Source organism: Chamaea fasciata, unplaced genomic scaffold, assembly GCF_029207755.1.
Source record: "Chamaea fasciata isolate MVZ Bird 193981 ecotype frontalis unplaced genomic scaffold, bChaFas1.0.hap1 SCAF_6, whole genome shotgun sequence".
In the NCBI taxonomy this organism is placed as follows: Eukaryota; Metazoa; Chordata; class Aves; order Passeriformes; family Sylviidae; genus Chamaea; species Chamaea fasciata.
Window position 1 is genome coordinate 30,729,532 of NW_027094091.1, and position 16,255 is coordinate 30,745,786.

Consider the following 16,255-nt stretch of genomic DNA (forward strand, 5'->3'; position numbering starts at 1 on the left):
CTTCTTGAGAGACATGACCAGAGCGTATCTACTACACACTCAGCCTTCAAGTTCATCTCAGCACGGAACTTCATCTTTTAAAAACACTGTATTTCCTCATCATGAAGAAGTGTGAAATTCTAACAGAGTTGATTATTTAGCCAGTTTCAAAGGTGTGGGGTTTTGTTTTTATGTATGTGAACATGATTAGAAAATTAATAGAAAATAATGGGAAAGCACCTAAGCTGGAGCAATTTAATGCCTAGGACAGTTTCTGAAGAGGTTTTCCTTCTTTAGCAGGTCTTAAAAATGTTCCAGTTCTTTAAGGAGTCAGTCATTTCTGCCTCCAGATCATTCACTTTTAAAGTCTAGTGCCTGATGTACCAGGTTGCAGCATCATGTTCTGTCTCAGACTTATAATAATGTCTGGAAATTTTTTGAATAAGTGGTATAGGTTTAAATTTGTTGACTCAATAAGGAAGCATTGAACCAAGATTTCTGTGTTTCTAGCCAAATGCCCTGACCATAAAGCTCTTCACAGAACCTGTATTTCTTTAAGATTCAGGCACTTGTCCTCAGGTGAGGTGCCAGCTTGACTCAGGGACAGGATTAATAACTCAGACACCTACCCAGTTGTTTAACACTCAGCAGCTACACGCACAGCACGTTACTCTAAATGTCACTCTTACATTACCTGGGAATTGCCTGTGATCCTCGGTTTCTAATAAAGGATCTTTGCTTGGGAAGAAGACCATAATAGAACCAAGTAGTGCATTTAGCTGAATTGATCTTTAATACTCATTTCTTTGATCTTTCAATGTTTGCAAGGCAATTTGCAAGTTGCTTTCTTTGCCAGTATTAATTAAATGTTATTTTCTTAGTAACAGGTCAGCTTTCTTGGTACTGTTCTGAGAAAGCTGCATGCTTGATTTCCTACAGCAGTAGAAGTTTTTAATGGGTCATCCACAATGTGCATAAGTATTTTCAACATTATTATAATCTTACCAAGGAATTTCCTGGTTTTTAAAAGGTTGTATATTTTCCCAGTGGTTGTCCTGGAAAGAATGAAATCGTCTTACCTACAGCTGTCATTCAAAAAATGTCATAGTTAATGTTCATTTTCATATAATTTATGTGACTTGTGGAAGCGGATATGTGCTATGCTGAAAATTCTGCAAATACAACTCTTCAATGCAAAACTGGAAAAAACCACCACTTTTCTAAAAACTACCTGCACATATACAATTGGCAACTGTATGGATACAGTGGTAACAAAATCAGTGGCTTAATATCCTTCAAGCCTCTGTTGTGTTATTACTCCAAAGGGTGTACCACAGTCAAAAAACATGCAAAACTTATTCCACCCAGAGGGCTCCAGCCTTACTGAAAACTACTTTTTACTCACTGTTATGGAGTTTCTTAACTCCAAATACTTCCACGTGCATAAAAATATTATGGATCATAATGATGATTATTTTGTTTCTGCTAATATTTTTATCACTTCTGATGAAGATTAGAAGAGTCTGCATATGCCAAAAAACTATTTTAGGTGTATTTCTTGTTAAGCTACTTCAGTAATCTAATTAGATACATTTATATATAATTAGATATATTTTATTATGTCTTCCTCCTGTATGTACTGAGATATCCTACACCAGAAGTGAAACCTTGAAATATTTTTGACTTCGTGGCACTACAACCATAGCAGTGGAAGAGTTGTGCCTCTATAGTTACTCATGCAATATTTGTTTAATTAATGTCTTAAGGGTAGTTTGTTACTCATCAGAATTTCCTGCTGGTGAGAACCAGGCTGTTTTCATATCATCCTCCATATCAACCTGTACAGAGTAACAGTTAAAAGTTTTAAACATTTTTCATTGCAGTATTTCTGCAGCATTCGGACTCCCACTTTTGAATTAAAAGGAGACAAAATCAGAAGATTTCCTCCAAAAAAAAAAAAAAAAGTGATTCCAACAGTTTAGAGAAGATGGGAAATAAAGGGACCTTAAATGGTGAAAGAAAGGGAGTGGAGACACTGAGGTATGGAGCCTATTTTTGTATAGATTTGAGAATTACTTGTTCCACGAGGCTGCAACTGAAATGGAAGTGAGTCTACATCAAAGCCAAATTGTAAGTTAATTCAATAAAAACTAATGAAAGGTGTGATTATACCTGTGTTTCTGATGTGCATCTGTCCCATGCTTGATTCTGCTGAAAATTCATATCCCGGAAACTACTATGTGCACATTTTGCAGGAATTAAAATTCTCTGTGTTTCACAGTTTTGAAACTCCACCCAGATCCATTTCAGATTCTTCTCTGGCTTGGAAGATTCCTACCACCAATTTGATCACTTGGAGTGATTCCATGTTCTGAAGGGACTTATTGAACCCTACTCCAGACCTTAATTTTCCAGCGCAACAAGGCAGATGAATCTGTTGCAATCTATTAAGCTGGGGGGTTTTTCCTGCTAATAACTTTTATGAGTCCATTCCTTTTTTTTTAAACATTCTTCATTGTACTCCCATGTGAATGAGTCACCATAATGATTCGCTGCTGTCCATGGACAGGGATACACGTGAAATATGTAGTGTAAAAAAACCCCACCCACCCATAGCAAAACTTGACTCACTTATTTCCCAACATGCAAGAAGGAGAAATGTATTTGAGCCATCGTGATGTGGAAGTTTCAGACAAAAGCACCAAGTTATTGCTCTCTGTAAGTAAAATATTATTTCTGTTTTTATTTTTGCCTGAATTGCTGGATAAAAACATTTTGAATGCAGTGTATGAGGACATTTCAAGTGAAAACCTCTTCCTCCTCTTCTATAAAGTGTGGCTCTCAGGGGCTTATTTTACACTTCTTATGTGACATAAGCACAAATCACAAAAAAGGAACAGAATCAAAATTAAAAGGGAACTACTTTCTTGTAGTTTCTCTTCATTAACATGTCACTTAAAAATAAAGCAGTTATTTCTCTTTTATGACTTCCTCTCCTTTGCACTTTCTTTTCACAGTTTCTTTTTAAATTTTGAAACAACCAGTCCACATATCCTCACAATAAGTAATATTTCTGGATTTTTTTCTGTCTATATAATACAGTACAGATATGGAATGTATATGGGGAGCCAAGTTTCTCTGGTGTTGCTCTGTGCCATTTCACAAGGCATACTGCTTTTACAAGAGGTGCTTTGTCAAAACATGTCTTAAAGGACTAAATTATCTTCTCATCGTTCAACAGGTATAACAGGATTTAAATTTCTTTTCAGAAGTAAAAACTGTTCTCATCTAGTACTTCATGTCAGGAACCAGAACTGCAAAGCCTTAGAAAAAAAAAAAAGCTTTTTAATTAAAATTGCCATCTCAAAAACATATTACTATCACAACATCTCCAATCTTTTAGCAAATTGGAACTGATAAAGTAAACAGATTGTATGACAGTGATTAGCAAAGCACTGAGCAGAATTTAGTCACCGAGTTGAATATATGTGAATCATTGAAGGTAAAGCCTCAAAGATATTTAACCAGAAAAAGATTGTGTCAAGGGTAAGTATGAATTACAACATCTCTTCAGCATATTTTGAGCAAGTGTGAAAACAAACAATAATATTCATATATGGAAGCTGTTATTGAGAGCAGCTTAATAGAACATTGTTGCTGGGAGTTTTGTCTTTAAATAATTATGTATAAATGTAATTTATTAAAATAAATGTTGTTCTTTTATTAAAAAAGCCAAATTTTCCTTTGGAAGGTACAACTAAGTTCTGCTAATAATAAAATTGCAGAATATTTCAAGCTATTGCATCATTAATCCCTGTAAAACCATTTAAATATTGTGGTCATAATTGCTTTAATAATGTTTTCTCATACTTAATGATTTCCAATATTTCTGTTTTCCTGGACACTCTAATCTACCATGCAAGTATAGGGGACAGAAATTTATACTGCCAATGAAAGACTGAACCTTGGCAAAAAACCCCAAAATGTATTCACTGCATACTAATTGTAGTTTATGCCATAATACTTATTTCTAAGTTGTGCTTAGCAGCAGGATTACGGAGCAAACCTCAAGTATTCCATTACCAGTCCTACCCAGTGGGCACTTACAAGCATTCTTTTCAGAAAAGAGAACAGGCTGAGCCCCCATTTTGTGCAGTCTAGGAGTTCGTGCTCTAGAAAGTATTAGGACTTCCAACAAGATATTTCTGTCAAATAATACCTAGAAAGTAAGAGAAAGTCCATTAGTCAGTTGTTCTTCTGTTCATTCACCAAGCGTGAAGAACAATGCCTCTAAAATGACTTTTTCTTTTCTCCTGGACACAGCTGAAAACCTGTTGGTGTTGGGCAACCTAAGAGTTGAGTGTGGAAAAAGAATAATGCAAACATCCTCAAAAGTCTCACTCTCTGCATTAAAATACTATGCATTTTCCAGTTCTTCTCAGGCAATATGCCATCTCTAGAAAAGTTTGCCACCATTTCTACTTTATTTATAATTTCTTCTGAACTGTAAAAACATGATTTAGAGAAAAGGGGGGAAAGGATTCCTTTCTTATTTCATATTACCCCTAGAGCTCATGCCACAGTCCTAAAAACATCTATGGTGTAGGCAGCTATAAAATATACCAGAGGGTTTTTATTTCTGTGAAAATGAACAACATTTGATCTCAGAGTTAATTTTTCCGGATTTCCATTAACGTAACTGATAGTAGATACAGTTGCAATTAAACTGAGGCCTGTGATCTGTTATCAGCCATTTCGAGTTTTGTAAATGGTTTTTACTCTGATGCTTTTAGTTTGTGTTTCTCAAAGTCTGTTTTAAGTAGAAGAGTTCATTTATTTTCTGGGATAGAAACGACAATTAGAAAATAAATCATTATCAGTGTCCTGGAAACATTTTATTGTTCCAATTCTTCTCTTTAAATAGTGTTTAAAATGTTTAGGACACACTATATATCTACATATATATGTATATTATTTCTTACAAAGAGCATAGAGCTAAGAAAGAATGAATTAATGGCTAATAATAATGATAGTACTAGAAAAAAGACTGAGCAAGTGATAAGCTGAATTAAAGTCCTACTTGACCAAAAGCAGGCTGCATTTTTTACCTCTGAAAACAGTAATTGCAGTGTTTGAAGTGTTTTGAGCATAAAAGCCACAGGCAGTAATATCTATCTTAAATTTCTTATTGGCACATTTGGCTTCAGTGATACTTCTTTCCTTAATTTATAAGTCTAAAGTATAAAGTGATGGCTGCAAGTGCCTTGCAGTAATGCATGTTCCTCTTTGCATTGTCACACATGTTGCTTGGGAAGTCATAAACCTCTGGAACAGGAACAGCAATGCCAGTGTAAAGGCAAGGTTGTGACAAATGCTATGTCATGGCATTGTGGAACAATTGCTGCAGGATGTTTACAGCCCAAAAAAATCTCCCTCAGTTACTTGAAACCAGGTAAAAATGCTGTTAATATAAATGAAAGTCATAAATGCTTGTCTGCTAAAGAGTGAAACACTGTGTATTAGTTTATCCATTTCAAATGACTCTCCCAAATTCCTGGGAGCACCAGATGAAACAATATTTATACATGTGCAAATGGAAGGACTGATTCTCCACTGCCTTCCACTGGCACATTTGTAAAAATTTGAGTGCAGCCTCTGTTTTGACAAGTCCTTCACTTTAACCAGGCTTTGGTACTCTTAATATTTTCAGCCTGGTTAAACAACTGGCCATCTGCCAATGTTGCTTGAACCACCCCCATCTCTGACATCCACAGATTAACAGATTTGGTGAGAATGGTAGTGAGCTTGTTAGGCTTATTTGTCAAAATTGTTTTGAACAGATGTCTTAATTAGTTGCTTGTAATATTAAATTAGCATTGTTTATGCTAATGGAGCTTTTTAAGTAATTGATCCAGAGTGTCTTCAGGAATACTGAAGTGAGAAGGATGGAAATGAAATTGTCCCACTTACAGATTAATTTCTAAACTCCCTTCAGGGAGTCATATCTCTAGTGGACATTTAGAGCAAAAAAACTGAGTTACAGTTTTGCACACAGTCAAAAAATTTCCTTTCACTTCGAGAATAAAGCAAAAATAAATAAGATGGTTGAAGAGCTCTTCAAGGATGCTCAACTTTTTTCTAATTCAAAACCAAATATGTATTTGGAACTCATTTTGAATAGCAATATCACATCATACTTGACATCGGCATTTCCAGTGTCAAAACTCATTTGGAATATCTGAGTCACAACTGCTGGCCATTTTTTTCTGTATTTGTACCTTTTGATTACCTGGCACACCAATATACAGAACACATTTGAGAGTGTGAGTCAGTATACTGGTACCAGACATTATGGTCTTACTGATATCTGGTGGCCATATCCTCAACTACATTTCAAAGTTCAATTTTACTCAAGAGTACAAAGGACAACCTTCTTTACAGGTCATGTTTTATGAACTGTTCCAGTAGAGTTGACTCTTAAATACTGTGTGGAACAATTAGTCAGTGGAAAAACCACTCTTGACCTTTGGATTAGGGACTGTGGGATTCAGTAGAAGAAAGAGAATTTTTTTAAAATGTAACTAATCAATTTACATAAAATACCAGTTTTCTCTGGAAATATCTGACTTTTTAAACTGTCCTGCTGTATTTCGTTTTGGATTTGCCTAGGTGCAGCTTGAGGGCTGTGGGTGGAGGTAGATCAAACCTGCACTAGCCAACAAGCCATAGTTACATCACTGTAACATAAACCATAGACATACTGACACACCTGCACATCCTGCATGTAATATGTGCTCTGCTGACAAGTCTTCTTCCTTCAAGTATTTCTTGGGAGACCCAAACGGCCCTTTTGTTTTCAAACTAGCACTTAAACATTCATGTGACTTTAAATCTGGTCATTGGTTCAAATAATAACAGTTTGTTGATAGCAATCCTATCTAGCTATGTTTCATTATAAAAAGGAAGCTGTATCACCATCACTTTAAAACATAGTTGGTCTCAAATGTTACTGTTAGAAAGAAAAGTATGGAGCAAAGTATTTGCACATCTTCACTGATTTTTCAATGTGCTCTTAAAATCTAGACTCACAGAGCATAGGTGAGCTTGATAGCAAAAAGGCAATTTTTATTTCTTCCAATGGAGGGGCCATGTAAAATGGGTGATTTTGAGAGCTGCACAGTTTAATATTAACAAAAAAATTATTACTACTTATTCTGTGAAAGTGACAAAATTACTTGAACACCATTCCCATTAAAAAGAACAGGCAAAGATATCTCTAATGAATAGTTAATAATTAATAGTTAATAATTCTGGTTCTTTTCTTTTCTGGTTGGCACACAATTTTTTAGGAAAGCTGTTTAAGTCAGTGGAAGTCTATTAACATAAGTGCATTGTGGAGAAAGATACACAGAGTTTCTTTCAAGTTGCATTTCAATTCTCCACTTTCAATCTTTCAGATCCAGTAGTCAAACTGCATGAACAGCACCTCTGTTTTGACTAAATTATCATGTCAAGAATGGGAGGGGTGGGGATGGGTGTATTATGCAGTTTATATTTGCCTATTCATTTATGTTTTCATATCAATGAAAAAAACCCCAACAAACTACTTTGCTTCCTTGTCTTCCAAATGCTTTTTTCTTCATTATGCAAGAGCAAAATATAACACAGTTATACTAACATATTTCCCACCATTGCTCTTCTGTCAAGATTCACAGGTTTTACCTTGTCTTTGCTAATTCAATAATCTTTCATCATCAAGCACCATTACTAAATACTGTATGGATAAACACACATGAATATATGATGAAATGCCATCTGAAGAAGCAAAAAGCAGGAAAGATGATCTCACTAATAAATGCTTAGCATTCAATTGAAAAACTATGCTTATGGAAAGCACATAAAAAACAGTTATCAGGTCTTCTTCTGTTTGGGTTTTTTTTCCCCAACATTGTGGAATCATGTTATTAAGTCCTTTCTAGCTAAAACCTTGGCAAGCAAGCTGGGCAATGCTTGGCTTATAGACATATTCTGATAATGAAGAAATGTGTGTGTGTCTGTGAACAGAGTTGTGTGATCCACTGAAGAATGACATCCACAGGTATGTTGATCTGGGGAGCCATCCGTAACTGTTTAAAGTTTTGAAATAAAAGGTTGGGTAAAAACCTTTTCCTTCTTGTAAATATAGCTACATCTATAGAGACACAGCTCTCCTGCATACACTACCACTGATGAAGTTGGAGTCTGTGCAACAAAAACACTCTACAGTCTTCATTGTTTTTAACAGATTTGATGTCAGTCTCTGCTGCATGCTGACACCCACAAATAAATATGTATTGGATTTTTTTAATAGAAAAATACTTTTTAAGAGAAAAATCTATATATATTTTGAGGCTATGGAAGAAATCAGAAACCTCTGTATAGCAAACCAAAATGTCATTGGCATTTCATCTAGAAATTATCTCAATAATGAAAGGTTGGGCATATCTATAATGTTCCTAAGGAGAAATCAATTGTGGCATGACAACATGCCATCACACTGCCTGAATGTCTTCTGTCCTGAATTCATGCCAGCTGTCCAAGGTGAGTTCATAGGGCAGAAGTCCACTACCTCTCAGGTAAATTCTATTCTTGTTTTATAGAAAAAAATGTGTTCAAAAACATCACTGTTACCTGCAGAAATGAGTTTTTGGTCTGTTTACAAAATCTGAGCAGGATGAAGAAGTGAAGCCATAAGATATTTGCATATAAAAATCGTAGCACATGATTATTGACAGCCAGATCATTTAAATGGGAACAATTCTAAACCTTGATAAAATGGGGGAAGGGAAAGAGGGTGAAAGAAGGAAAATAAATCATGTTTTGTCTCCCACTCACTCCTTCTTCTACACTCCTCCCCCTTTTTTTCTCCTGCATATGCTCTTGGGTATGAAAGACAAGAATGTATAAAAACAGATGTGAGACTACAAAGCCTCCCCACAGACTCCTTGAGGAGGAAGACGTACATAAAGAGCAGTCTGTGTGGCCATTAACGTACAAACTGATTCAGGGAAAGGATATGATATATGTTGCAGCGAGCACATAATTCATCACAAAAGCTGAGATGTATATGACTATCCCAGGGTAGCAGGGAATCAGTGTTTCTTGCATGATTAAATACAGCTAGTGTTTGCAAACATGAGGAAACCACTGCATGTCCTATCTAGGGCACACAAAGTTTGTCAAGCAAAGTAGCATATTTCAGAGACAAATTTGATACAGCTGTAGCAACATCTGACAAGCTGGTAGGCTAACTAGCAGCTAAAACTACACTGTTATGACACTATTGACATATATATATGACCTTCCTTTCATCTGAGAATCTCATTCAATCTTTTAGCACAGAATGATGTGTAGTTCTTAATATTGTCTGAGGCAAATTCCAATGGTAGCTCATCTTCACTGCTGCAATAGCAGTAGCCCCTCTAAATGTCAAGGGCAGTTTCCTACCACAGTTCTGTATCACCTTAAGGAAAATGTCTCCATATCTTTCCTATAAGATTTTCAAGGGTTGTAGAATTTTCCTCATGAAATCTGAAATGGGGTTTATTTTTGTTTGGTGTTTTTTTCTGCAGCACTATTCTCACTTTGCATTTGCAGTCCGAAAAAAATAAAGCCCTAAATATCCAAGGCTTTTACCACATCTAAATGGTCTAGTGGTTCTTCAATTAGTTACTGATTCTTATACAGCTCTTCCACTGAATTTCATGTTCCATTCTTTTTTTTTTATTATTTTTCTTGTATTTCTGACACCAAAGGTTGATGGATTTTATTAGTGAGAGAAACTAAAAATATACGCATGAACTTTATGGTAAGTAAAAACTGTGATTTATGTCTCTGTTTTGACTGTTTATTTATTAACCATTATATCTATCATTGCTTTTAATGCCGTGACTTTTTTTATAAAGTTGTAGTTTTCACATCATCTGCTGCTGCTGTGATCTCCTCACTTCCTATCATCCTCATAAGCTTCTATTCACTCCAGCCAGTTTCAGTATGACATGAAGTGTTTTGGGTATTTTCTGAGTTTCCCAGACCAATAATTCGGAATTATCTCTTCTTTACAGAATATATTGCCAAAAGCAGTTTCCCATTCACTCATACCATCCCATAACGCAGATTTCTCCAGTGTCATATTATAAAAGCGTGTATTCTGAAATCCATTTCATGTTAAATTGTTCCATAATTTCTTTCAGATATCCACACATTTGGCCCAAGTGGAACGCTGAATTGTGGGTCACTACTGCTTGTGGTAGAGGCAAAAGCAAAATATCACATGCGATTTCAACATCATTAAGTTGTTTATTCATAATTCAAAAGCAATGTGGCTGAATCAGCATTATTTCCTCTGTAAGAGGTGTCCGGTGTTAACTCTTCTGCTGCCTATCACTAATGCACAGAGCAGAGACAGAGCAAATCCCTATTCTCGTAACTAAAAACATCTAAGAAGTCTGTAGAGACTTTATATCGAGAACGACAGCAGCATCTGTCCCTTAGGGAATACTTGTCTTTGCTTTCCTCCAGATTTCAATGACATATAATAAAAATACAACAGAAATTAAGTGTGATAGCATTTTTGACTCACTGTCTTTATTTTCTTCCAGACTAATTATACTACTTCACTCTCCTACTCAGACTGCCTCATAGCTTCTCCAGCTGGCTATGTTGCTCATGCACAGCATCAGACAATACTACTTTCTTCCAAACTGTTGGTACTGCTATTCACAGAGCAGCTTCCCAAATCAAACAAAAAAACATGGCAGTCTTCTCATTAACTATAGTAACAGTTCGAGTGGAATGCTGTTGTACATCACAGCAGAACACATGAATTAAAACATTGACAAAACAGTTCTGTTTAGAGTTTGGTAGAAACAGGTGGGTGTTCATGAGCAGCTATTTCTCAACAAAAGGCTGAACCCTTTTCTTCTTCACACAGCAGAATTGCACACTTTTTAAGCTGGAGCTAAACTTATCCATAACTCCACAGAAATATCGGAATTGTGTGCAGCAAAGACCCTGAGTTAATTTTCACTCACTTACTACCACATACCTCTGCCACAGCTAAAAGAATTTCATAGGTTTGACCAGAATTTGACTTCAGTATTCTGAGTACATTTTATTATTTCATGACAGACATTTCTTTATGGGTTGTGTTAGTTAGAGCCAGATGCTGATTCCTTTCACAAAGCAACATATATCTTGAATGATCCCATCGGTACAAGCACCTTGCTTTGACTAAAAAACAACCAACCTGTATATGACAACGACTCACCATAGGAAAATTATCTGGTACATTCAGTTTATCTGTTCTTTCCACTTAGCCATCAAATACCTCGCTAGGTACAAACAGTGTCACTTGGCACCAGTTAAGTGCTTTTGAATCCTGAGAGCAGGTAAGGTACCTTTTTACCTCTATGGTCAGATAAATCCTCTTTATATAACTAGATGCTCTTAAGTTATGTGCTGGCAAGGCAAGCTTCAACACCTGCCAGGGATTTATGGCAAATCTGGCAGAAATGGACAAACAGAAGATATACTTAACCAATATACCCCTTCATTAATTTTTTTCCCCTTGCTTCACTGACTCAGTAAGCCAGCACCATCCACCTCTGCAGGTGACTGCAGAACTTCTGGCTCTGAAGGGGACACAGATGTCTTGAAGCACTAACTACCCCTCGGGTATTTTTTTATATGCTGAGGGCTCCATGCCTATGCACCTGGTTTGGGATAACACATTTTCATTCAGCTGTTGATGATTTTGAATCCAGTTGAGAAAACAGCTCATTTGAATTCTCCACAGCTTGTTTGATTCTACATCTAATTCATTACCTGATCACTTCTAATTAGAACATTGCAATGGAAGAATTGTTTTGTTCTGTGCAGTTAGCTATTATTTCCTCCTAGGCTGGACACAGGATCTATTCTCATAGGGTGCTCTGCAAGAGAATACTGAAAAATTTAGGTTTGTTTGCAGATCAGAAGGAAAAGGATATTGTAAAAATATTTCTGTCACGGGAGTTTTCATGGTAGTCAAAAGATTTTACTTTTATATTATTTTTATGGTGTCAGCACTTTCTATTTCCAGAATTTATTTTCCAAAATAAATTTTTTGCTCTAATTATAACATACTACTTACTTTTTTTTTAAATCTGCACTATTTCTATAGTCATAGCCAAATTTGCCTACACACCTACACATTCAGGAGCTTCAGACCACCAAGATTTCTCAGTGAGAAACTGTTATTTTTGGCTTACAACAAAATTGTAGGAAGACAGATACTTTCATTAAACTTAAGAAAAATAGCATGTGGCAAATATTCCGTGTTTGGGGCATTATTGTCATTTTCTTAATGCAATATGATTTTTGTACAGGGCCTCTTTCTAGTGTCATGGATGAAGACCAATAGCACAGAGGAAAGGAGGTTGCTTGTTGAGAAATTACATTGTTTAAAAGCAGAAATGTGCACACAAGCAGGAGGCAAAATGAAGCACTATTTTTGGTTAAAAATACAGTAAGAATAGTAGGTGTTTAAGTTCTACTTAGTGATAATAATTACATTTAAAGCACACCATAGACTACTGGCTTTGGAGAGGGCAGAAGGTAATGACTGATAAGTGTTTGCAAGTGTTCAATTTTTAAATGGTCAGAAGCAATAATAGCTCAGTTTGATACTAATTAGGGACTTATTAACTCTTTTAGCTCTGTGTCCAGTGGTACACTAAAATTATGTATTTGACATAATTTTTTTTCTGCTTCTATACTTGGGCATAACAGGGGAATGTCACTGTATCACAGTAATTTATGTATCATTATACAAAGTGCTTGCTTCTATAATTGCAGATCAGTTGTGTGGGTTTGAGTTGCATGTTGCACTTGTAACCGATCTGTAATACAGCTAAGATGTGAGACAGTGTCTCAGTTACCTACTCATTTCCTATCAGCTCTGAAACAAAATTAGATATTTAAGAAACAGTAGAATTAGGCAGCTTAATTAATCAAACTTGCTTAAAGTATATGAAGCATTATTCATCTTGTAGATGTATTACATATATCAAGATTAAACTAACATCATAACTTTCAGTTCGTACCTCATACCTTTCTGTTAGCCTGGCTCAGATTTTAATTGAAAGATATGTATTAAAGATTCAAACTCAAGTCAGGCACAGCACTTTCCCTAAATCAGCTGTCTTGCAGCTGCCTCTGAGCAAGAGGATACACTTCTCCTAGGTTTGCTGCTGTAAGACTCCTTTGGCCATGTTTCAGCTACCCTTAAAAGTTTAGTCTCAGGTCCAAGAATGCATGTATTGGACCTCTTTCTACCCGCTCCCCCACCATTGCATTATTCAGGATATATCAGGATTTAAAAACTAGCTCCCAATGCATAAATCTGAAAAGCAACATTGAAGTTAATAGAGCAACACCTCCTTGCTCCAGCTGACAACCTGGCCCTCAGGTTGTGTTTCAGTCCATGTGCTGCTCCTGGTCTGTCTCATGTAGCACCATGACCCCAGAATCACCTTAGGAGGGCCCAAGATCAGCTTTGAGCCTTGCCCCAGACCCCTAAGAAAGTATCAGCCCCTTTCACCTTGCTGCCAAATAGTGGTTCTCATTATCAGGTGTTAGCAACAAATCTCCCCTGTCAGGGGCAGCTGTATAGCCTTTCAGAAAATGTGATTTACCTGAGTTTCTTGCTCAAATCACTGAATGAATGCAAGGAGATGCAGTGGCTTATTTGGCCTGTTACAGCTGTTTGATGGGACTTTCACCCATGAATGCCCCTGGTTCTGTACCCGAGCACCAACAATGCTAGAAACTGACTCAAATGCAAGAAAAAGTGAGAGATGATCTTTGAAGGTTTATGAATCAGCATCAAAAGCTCCTACAGAGGTCTCTGTCTGCATCAACAAGCAGTCCATACTTGAGTAATGGCATTGCACACTACAAGGGTTGCAGGCTGGAATTGCCTTTTGTCCCAACACTTTTCCCTTGCCATTCCAAACTAAACATCAAGTCTTAACAGAAGAGCACAGAGGTGATTAAATGATCTGTAAGTGATTATACAATTAGTGCTCTGTACAAAACAGATAGCCTGTACTATGTATCACCTTTCCTTCTCCATTTCTCAGAAGAAAAGTATTTCCCTAAATTAGATTAGCTGCCATGAGCTTTTGAGTCATATTAGTTATTTCTGAAGACAGATCAACATCAGCATATTGCATGATAAGCACATTGCTTTGCAGGAAAAGGCTACCTTACTTGAGGTATGGAGCTGTTATGTTTTTAAATTCCGGTCTTGCACTAAGAGCAACAATTAGCAACAAGAACAAACATCTATATTTTTATCATATTCATGCTTATATTCCATGAAACCCTACTTCTTGACAATATGCTGTTAGTAGATATGTCAGAAAATTGTATGACTGTTCCTTGTTACTTTTACTCCTACCTATTTTTTCTTCAATACTACTCTGTCTTCTCACAAGAATCACCTCTATATAATGGACTAGGACAAAAACTGCGATGTGGTAATTCATGGAGATTATTCTCTGTTGTAGCAACCTTCTTGTTAGAAGGCAGAAATGAGCTGAGACACAGACTTCTTGTTTATCACAGCATGAAAAGGGTCCTGGTTTATTCCTCTTCACAGCTCAGCCATCCTGAGTCCAACAATTCACTGACTCTGGCTGCAGTAAGCTCCTGCTGTAGGTTTCCCTTGCAGCCTCTGACTGTTGGTTATTTCCTGCTAAACTATGACTGCAGGTACTGGTTTGCAGGGTCTGAATGCAGCTTTTACCTAGCTAGACTGTGACTGCAGGTTCCAACAACAGGCTCTGACTGCAGACCCAGACTGACCTCACAGCGGTGATTCTCTCCCCTCAGGATCCTTCTTCTTTATCCTCCTCCTCTCATTCCCTCTTCCTCCAGGTTCCTCCTCCTTCATGATCCCCATCACCAGCTAACCCACTCCCTTTTATCACACTTATCCTTATTGGCTATAGCTGTGACTCATCGGGGTGAGGCTGTATTGCGTAATTAACAGAGCTGTTACTTATCAGGGGCAAGGTCACCTGTATTCCCTTCACCTACAATTCTCCAAGCTGGAGATTTGTATCCATATAGTACCTGTTTTTTTGTTCTCACAAGTTCCAAGATACACCACCCTCATGGACCCTTGAATAGGGGAGTTAATATATAATTTTCTTCTTTTCTTCTTTCAAATCCCTTGCCTCTCCTCTATAAATGGAGAGGTTAGGACTCCCAGTCCCAAAAAATTCTTATGAGCATTGATTTGGTCTATTTTCCCATTTTGAAATGGAATTCATGAGTAGCTACACTCTTTTTCTTTGTTTCAGTTTTATCTGTTGAGAACTTCCCATTTAGACTTCTTGATTCCTAAACAACAAAACAATAAATTTCAGTTTTAGAAAATGCCGTTCCTTTGGGAGGAAAATAAGTTGCTTTTGTTTTGAGTTCAGAGTAACCTGTGGGTGGCCCTGGATTCTCTCCATGATCTACTGAAGATGAGATAAAACAGCTTGACCACTTTGAGAGGAAGAAAGTGGGTGAGAGGAAAACATAAAAATGTGGGGGGTTTTTCACATATAATTCCATCAGAAAAACTAGAGCTAACCTTTGCCACAGATCTCCTTTGGCTCACTTGTCAAAGACAGTAGGTGTTCCTAATTTAGCATTTCTTCTCTGCTATATGTACTTCATTAACTAAAACCTTGAAAACATAATAAAACATTTCTCTTATTAGTCAGATTTTTCAAGCTTTTCTTTAACAAATAGTGAGAAATATTTAACTTTATCTACGAAATATTTCTCCTAGCATGGAACAAGAGTAGTTTTGATTCCACAAACATTTTATGTCTCACACCTAGATATTAAAAAATCAAAATAAAATGTGACCTAAGTCAATCCCTCTTTGTATTTATCCCTTCCACTCTCCACAGTATGCCCAGAGTAAAAAAAAAAAAAAAAAAAACAAACCAAAAAACAAAAAACCCCCACAAAACAGAAAAAAACCCAGATAAATACTTCTCACTTTGTTCCCTGTAGACTTTTGCTGTCCCTGCAGACAGTGTTTTCAAATTTAAAAATGGAACTTTTCCTCTGCAAGCAGGATATTATGTAAAAATACTCCAAATACATCTAACCACCATATTTCCTACTAAAAAGTGAAAGAAATCTGGCATCATGGATGCCAGAAATATTTCATTTTAATATTCATTTTAAT

The 16,255-nt window shown here is 36.5% G+C and overlaps 1 long non-coding RNA gene across 1 annotated transcript; it reads right to left on the minus strand.

Annotated features, from left to right (window-relative positions):
• Positions 1-2,736: 2,736 nt before the first annotated feature.
• Positions 2,737-14,952, minus strand: LOC136290613 (uncharacterized). The gene is made up of 3 exons (XR_010721249.1): positions 14,869-14,952; positions 4,087-4,198; positions 2,737-3,302 (listed from the first exon to the last, which is right to left on the minus strand). It is a non-coding gene; the product is annotated as an uncharacterized lncRNA (long non-coding RNA).
• Between the last annotated feature and the right edge of the window lie 1,303 nt (positions 14,953-16,255).